We start from the raw sequence: 7,124 nt of genomic DNA, 5'->3' as shown, positions 1-7,124 counted from the left end.
AATTTTGCAATTGACATTTCATACTGTGGTTTTGAGCAATTAATGGAAACAATTACAATAAGTAGGCTATAGATAACCCAGGCTATTGATAACCCTCTAAGTGATTGTAACAGTGCTTTGTTTATAGCACCAACAACTATTATGCAAGTGGATGATAAGGTTACCTTTTCATATTCACATTAATAAATGGAAATAATCTAATGATCAATGATAAGGACCATTCAGGTATTCATGTATTCATTTATTCACTAATAACTATACAACAAATAAAAAAATCAAAACAAGTGGCATACACATGAACCGGCATTTTCATGAACTGTGTGAAAGCATCCAGGTACACATCTTTTGCGCATGCCACAGAAAATGACTTCAGTGAGATTGAAGTTTACTGCAGCTGCTGTGTAAAGTGTCCGTGTCTCCTCTGCTGTGGTTGGTTGCTTTGACTTCCTCCTTTCTGTGTCGCTGTCTGTCTGGCTCATTTCGCTGGACTGAGTCGTCTCCGCACCTGATGGTAACAAGTCCAAGACTGCATTCGTCGACAAGTTCTCAGCAAAAACCAGTTCAGATGTGTTGCGTTTGGCGGGGGTGTGGAACACTAGCTGAGGAAAATCACGACTGAGCCTCTTCTTCAATATATCCTGTCTGTAAACACAAATCAACAAAAAAAGAGGCATATCAGTACAAGCATAGTGGGGCTTCATGTAGTCGCTGATATGCAATAGCCACCCTCACACATTAACTCGGAGTGAATAAATAATATTGGTGGAGTTTACTTGCTATGCAACAGATATAATACCAAGTATTCCCAAGGGAAGCACATACTGTAACGAACATCACACTATCAAGAATACTGCCATCCTCCTTATTTCAAAATATTACAAGTACAGTATGTGCAGATGACAAGCAGAGTGTTAGAGAATAATTTCAGTCAATTTCAACATGCAGTTGTAATGCTCACACTACCCTGGACGTGTCAGTACTAGAGATTTTTTTTTCTTCTTCTTCAGCCTTTTCCGAGATTCTGGTCATTGTAATGAGGGCAGCGCTTTGTTTACATTTCAAAAAACATTTTTATTTATTCCCAAAAACATCCAAAAGGTTATACAACATCAGCCGACAACTAGCAAACAGCGACACCCTTTAAATATTTGGAGTAGGCCTATGTTGTAAACAATGTAAACAAATGCTGCCCCCATTAGAATAGCTCATATCTCGGAAAGGGTTGAGCCGAAAAATGTGCCATCACCGGGTACTGACAAGTTAAGGGTATGAGCAATACAACAGCATATTGAAATTGACTGAAGTGGTCCTTTAAGTCACATGCGTGAACTTTCCCTTGGATTTGACAAATTCGTAATACACTGACTTGCAATTACCTGTAGGTTGAAGCATCAACACCTTCACTTGACTGCACAAGGGCAATAAAGGCCTTCCTCAGTTGGCTCATCCTCAGCAGCTCTTGGTTGATCAGTAGCCTTTAGCGGATTACCCTCTCGCAGAATAACTTGTAGCTCAGATCAAATGTTGGCCCAATCCTTACAAAATAGAAGAAGATGTGTGTTGTGAGAGCTTTCTTTGTGAGATCCATGTTGTGAGAACAAACGGTCTCAATCATAGGACACACATTGTACTGTGTTTCTATATAAAATTAAGATTGACTTACTGTTCTTTCTCTGCTCTGACAGGCTCACTCAAAAACCTTGTGTACTCTCTGTAGCAACTTCTGTGGTACTGCACCTCCAGAGCCACACAGTCTCTGTCCTTGATGTGAATGAGGATGCTCTTGGCTTCCTTTACTTCAGCTGCTTCCTGCAACTTGCCTTGTACAAAAGAAAAGAAAAAAGAATGAATAAATAGACAGGCAAACAATTAGACATTTTTCCTGGTGGAGTGGTATTGTAAAAAAAAAAAATGGCGATGGGTGTTGCACCCCCCAAAAAAGCATTCCGTAGCCTCTTACTGCAGTGCAGATGGGGTTGCCAGCGGGCTTATTCACTATTTGCTGAAAACTACATCATAACAACATTGCTATGACAGTGCAGAGTAACAGATTAAGACATACATCTTAAAATTTTGGTGACAGTAAGGTTATAACATAGGTGCTGTGCTAAGGGGTTAAGCACACAGATGTACAGCACAGCCAGGACACACCTCTTGAGCCTGGTCACTGAGGCTGCCCAGGGACAGAAGCGGAAAAATCCCAAGTGTACAAGTGAGAGAGGGGGGCAGTGGGGGGTAGGGGAATGGCACGGGGGATGGGATGGCAGAAGCAGTGTCTTAACCAGACAGGCCATCAGGCTGAGGAGCAACATTTCTGAACAGATATTCAGAGTCATATCAACATCAGGCATGCTTTGACATCCATATAAACATACCCTATCCTATTTAAGACAAAGTGTGATTCATTTAAACATCTAAAACCTAAAACACTGGGGGTACTATAGGCATGGGGATGTTTTGCAGGCTATTGGAATGTAATTTCACACCCACACACATAACACATTATGCCAATTCACACGTGAATTCATATTAGAATTAAACAAAAAAAACAATGATTGTGCAGCAGTGTGGGCTAGATAGTCAGTCAACTTCTACTAACGTGTGTGTGTGTGTGTGTGTGTGTGTGTGTGTGTGTGTGTGTGTGTGTGTGTGTGTGTGTGTGTGTGTGTGTGTGTGATTTGGGGGATGGGGTGCATTCGCATAGACTGTGTGGTTGGGGTGAGAGTAATCTTACCTGCGGTTAAAGTCTGTGTTTTCGTTCTCTTTGACGTCTGCCACTCGCGACGATACATTTGCTGTCTTTCTTGCAAATCATGCAGACAGCAGGAAGAACGGGGCCAGAGCTTGCAGGGCTCCAGACTAACTTTTTGCACTGGTTGCACTGGTGCGCCTAAAAATTTTTTTTAGGTGCACCAGCACAAAATTTAGGTGCACCCAAATTTTCACCCCCCCAACACACACACACGCACCCCAGCTTTATTATAATAATAATAATAAATAATAATAATAATAATAATAATAATAATAATAATAATAATAGGCTAATAAAAAAGCAATAGACCGTATAATATAATAATAATAATAAGAAGAAGAAAAAGAATAATAATTAATGAAATTATTATTATTTTAAAAGACCTGGAGCCTTCCATGTGCTAGAGGCTAGTCTTCCAAATGTGCTCCTCAAAAGACATGACAGTAGGCTACATAACTACCACGTCCTGGCTACAAGTAGGCCTAAGCTTTAATTTTCAGCAATAGGCTACACACAAGCACAGATATGGATGGATGGATGGATGGATGGATGGATGGATGGATGGATGGATGGATGGATGGATGGATATTTTTCAAACCCTGTTAAAAATGTCATGATTTTTAAAATCATTAGACACTAATAGCCTATGTTTACAGGTGAATTGGGTTTTGTATTTCCCCATTTTTGAGCGCTCTCCCTCTGCATGATGATTGGGTATCTTAGCAAGCGCTATGAACAGACACGAGAGCACAATTTCGTGCGCGCTTCTCCCACCTATCTCTCTCGTGCTGTCTCAAGGTGCATGAACGATGGCTTGCCGACAGATATTCAGTTTGGAGTCGCTATCAAAAAACTCTCACTGAAGTCCCGAGAGACTAGCCTGTCACCTGTTGTTTGGCCAGCTCTCCACGCGGTTGAAACGGACCATTGTGTTTACAGTGGTATCCGAGGTGAATTGGGTTTTGTATTTCCCCATTTTTAGCGCTCTCCCTTTGCATGATGATTGTGGTATCTTAGCTAGCACTACGACAGGACAGCACAATTTTGTGCGCTCACTCCCTCGTGCTGTCTCAATGTGCATGAACGATGCCTTGCCGACAGATAGGCAGTTTGGAGTCGCTATCAAATAACTCTCATAGAAGTCCCGACAGCGTGTCACCTGTTGAATGGCCAGCTCTGCACGCGGCTGAAGCGGACCATTATTATCCGCGCACCCGGCGTCTGCGTTTATGTGATCAGTGGCCGATGTTTAATATATCCTCAAGCCATCTCGTTTTTTCCCCGTGATTGTAACCCTCTCGTCCGTTTCAAAACTCCCCTGGTTGAGAACACAAACTCGCGAGCACACGTGAACTCGGATAGTTTAGCGAAGTCGAACATTTTATTCTGAAACGTCGGGCTGCCTCAGCGAGAGGAAGGGGGAGAAAGATAGTTCAGCGGAGTTGAATGACGCATTGACACGTTTTATTGTGTGATGGGCCAGTTACAGTAGGCCTACTGCAGAATGACTATTAATTGTATGGCCATTAAAACGGGTGTTTAGCATTGGCAATTAATTTTGTTCTACTGATGGCTGGTCGCACCGGTGCGCCTAAAAATATTTTTTAGGCGCACTATGGAAAAAAATGGGCGCATGTGCGACCAAATTGGTCGCACTCTGGAGCCCTGGCTTGATCTGGATCGCAGTTTCCTGGTCGGAGTGGTGGTCACAGCCGATAAAGCGGAGGTAGCCTGGCTAGTTCGGTGGTCTTGTTGGCCATCTCCCCTCTCTGCCTCTCGCAAGAGACGCCGTGTGACTCGTTCAATTTCCCGCTTGTCAATAAACCTCCGGTAGCATGTGGGATGGAGAGCCGCATCCTCGGGAATTTCGTCAAACTCCAACTCAATACATTGCTTAAAATGTTCTGCTACGTCTCTGCACTCACCCTTCAATTCTAGCCGCTGCCGAAAATTTCGATATGTATTCCACCGTATATTGGTGAAATTCTGTGTTTCTTCATGCTTGACCGAAGATATATGCATGTAACACAACTTGCGTTTCGAAGATGTCTTTTTTTGTACATTTTCGGTCGAGATTTCGTCTTCCTCGGTACTAACTAGATGATCGACCAGCTCCGGTAGCCATGCTACTTCCGTTTACTCCTCATCTCAGCTGACATAGCAGTTAGCTGATTCGTTCCTTCTGATGACGCTTCAACCGTGGCACCTCTCGAGGCGAAAAGTATTATTACGCCGGCCGAATATCTACATACGCCTCGGAGACAGTAGTTCGTCATTACACGTTGCGAATTTGAATAGCCTTGCAGTCCGGACTATTCCGAACAGAGGTTTTAAATCCTCTATATAAGTCTTTCTTTTTTATGAACTGAATGTCTGTTCGTTCGGAGGCTGTGGAGCGAAGTTCGGTTTCTGAAGCACTTTTCGAGGGTCACCTTCCGGCCTATAGAGCTCTCCCATTGACAGTAATGGTACGTCAGTTTTTTTCAAAAATCAGGCCCCCAATACATTTTCTATGAGGGTTTATGTGCTCGCACAAACAACGTGCTTTCGTCATCTGCATGTTGCAACTTGCGCGGGAGCATGATGAGCATTCTACAAACAAGATGGCGAGTGTTGAGTGCGAGAATACGGCAGTGTCTCTGAAAGAAGTGCCCTTTCGTCGTCGTACTACAAATGCGGAGAAAGCAACGATCAAACAGATAGGACCATTAGACCTGAAACGCCAAGCAAGTGTCTTCGAAAGTGGAGGAGTCCTACACACGATCTTTCAACAAGAACTGGTACCTCCGAAACCCCTGGCTAGCCGGCTGTGTAGCCAATGCACTTTTTTTGCTACCCTTGCCTTCGCTTCCACCCAGAAAACAACACGGCAGACGGTACAGCCTGGACATTAAAATAGGCTCTCGGAGAAAGTTAAGAGGCACGAGAAAGCAAGGAATCACACGGACAGCTGTCTCAAGTTTTCAGCCATAGCTGAGTGGGATCTCAAGTTGTTTTTTTTTCCACGGTCCACCCAGGCTGACCAGCATTCTCGATCAGGTCGTCACTCGAAGGGCCCTCCAGAGGTTCACAAGCAGTGTGCTGGTCATAGGTAAGAATATATCTATAACTACGGTACATATTAATTGAAATGTGCTTAAAGCAATAATGATTAAGTTATTTAAATGTAGCATGAGGTGTGCCGTGTAGTCTAGTTTGCTGAAATGGCTATACTAGATTAAAATCCTTTATGGACACACAAAATGAAAGAAAAGTTGTGAACTAAAGAGTTCTGTGTGTGTGTTTGATGTTGTTAAAAGGATACAGTGAAATAACTGTCCTTTAAGTAGAATGTAGACTACTCAACAGCAAATGGCCCAACTTACAAAACCTATTGTATATTGTATTTTCTTGCATTCAGGGACTCCACCTCACATCACCAGGTCCAGGGAGAACCATCTACCAAACGAGCAAGAACAGCCTTGGGAGAGGAAGAGAAGCAAAGGATGGTCAAAGAGATCTGTGACACCGTTTTGACTGCAAGAAGGGTTTTTCCTTCACTGACACCCTGGTTAGTGCCACCTTGCTGCAAGGAGATCTGTTTGGTGCTCATGCTCTACATGCCACTGTGAAGGCATACCCCATATTGGATCAAGCAAAGCTGCACACAGAGCTCTCCCTCTTCTACGAAAACCCTGAGTGTAGGGGATGCTGAGGTGCACTGGCACTTTACTAGCTGCTTGTATGTGGACATTGGATGTTGTTTGATATATTTTATCATTGTATCTTCTGTGTGTTATATTTCTGTATTTGGACTTTTACTGCTACCCACAGAGCATTGTGAACTGTGATAACATATTTTAGACACCCTTCTCTTTGTATCTTGCTTGTCTACCATTGTGCCTTTGTTCAAATACCTTTTTTATTCAGTAAAACATTTGAATTTGACATCCTCTCTCTCTCTCTCAATTCTTGTGAATTAAGCACATTTCCAGTTTTTAGTTCAGAATGAATGAAATAAGAATGGTGATGGGATCAATAATGATTAGGTGCTGCTAGCACCAATGCATATACTGTAGTTCATTCTTCCAACTTAAGCCAAGTTGGAAGAATCCTTATGTAGCTAAATAACTTCACCTTTTGTGCTCAGTCATTGACTTGCTTGTAATGGTTGAAATATTTTATGTAAGGCTGACAATAATAGCAGAATGTTCAATGACACATTATTTATGTTTAATGGTGCAGTGTAATCTCACATAAGTAATATTCACTTAACCATGTTTGTTTGACCATTGGTTATGCTTTTCTTTATTTATTTATTTTTCTCCAAAACTTCAATAATTACATGACTTGAATTTATATGCCATCACTTTAATTGCATTCTTTCGAATCA

The 7,124-nt window shown here is 42.3% G+C and overlaps 2 long non-coding RNA genes across 3 annotated transcripts; one reads left to right on the top strand and one right to left on the bottom strand.

The window, feature by feature from the left end:
• Positions 1 to 226: 226 nt before the first annotated feature.
• On the bottom strand, positions 227 to 2,839 carry LOC134441648 (uncharacterized). Of its 2 annotated transcripts, XR_010033185.1 has the most exons (4): positions 2,735 to 2,839; positions 1,664 to 1,820; positions 1,377 to 1,535; positions 227 to 642 (listed from the first exon to the last, which is right to left on the bottom strand). It is a non-coding gene; the product is annotated as an uncharacterized LOC134441648 (long non-coding RNA). The 2 variants fall into 2 exon arrangements; XR_010033184.1 differs by lacking the exon at positions 2,735 to 2,839 and having other exon boundaries at positions 1,664 to 2,567.
• A 2,422-nt stretch (positions 2,840 to 5,261) lies between these two features.
• Positions 5,262 to 6,679, top strand: LOC134441162 (uncharacterized). Its single transcript, XR_010033104.1, has 2 exons — positions 5,262 to 5,843; positions 6,153 to 6,679. It is a non-coding gene; the product is annotated as an uncharacterized LOC134441162 (long non-coding RNA).
• The last annotated feature ends 445 nt before the right edge of the window (positions 6,680 to 7,124 follow it).

Source organism: Engraulis encrasicolus, chromosome 24 (genome assembly GCF_034702125.1).
Source record: "Engraulis encrasicolus isolate BLACKSEA-1 chromosome 24, IST_EnEncr_1.0, whole genome shotgun sequence".
Taxonomy (NCBI): Eukaryota; Metazoa; Chordata; class Actinopteri; order Clupeiformes; family Engraulidae; genus Engraulis; species Engraulis encrasicolus.
This window is presented reverse-complemented; position numbering and strand designations above follow the sequence as displayed.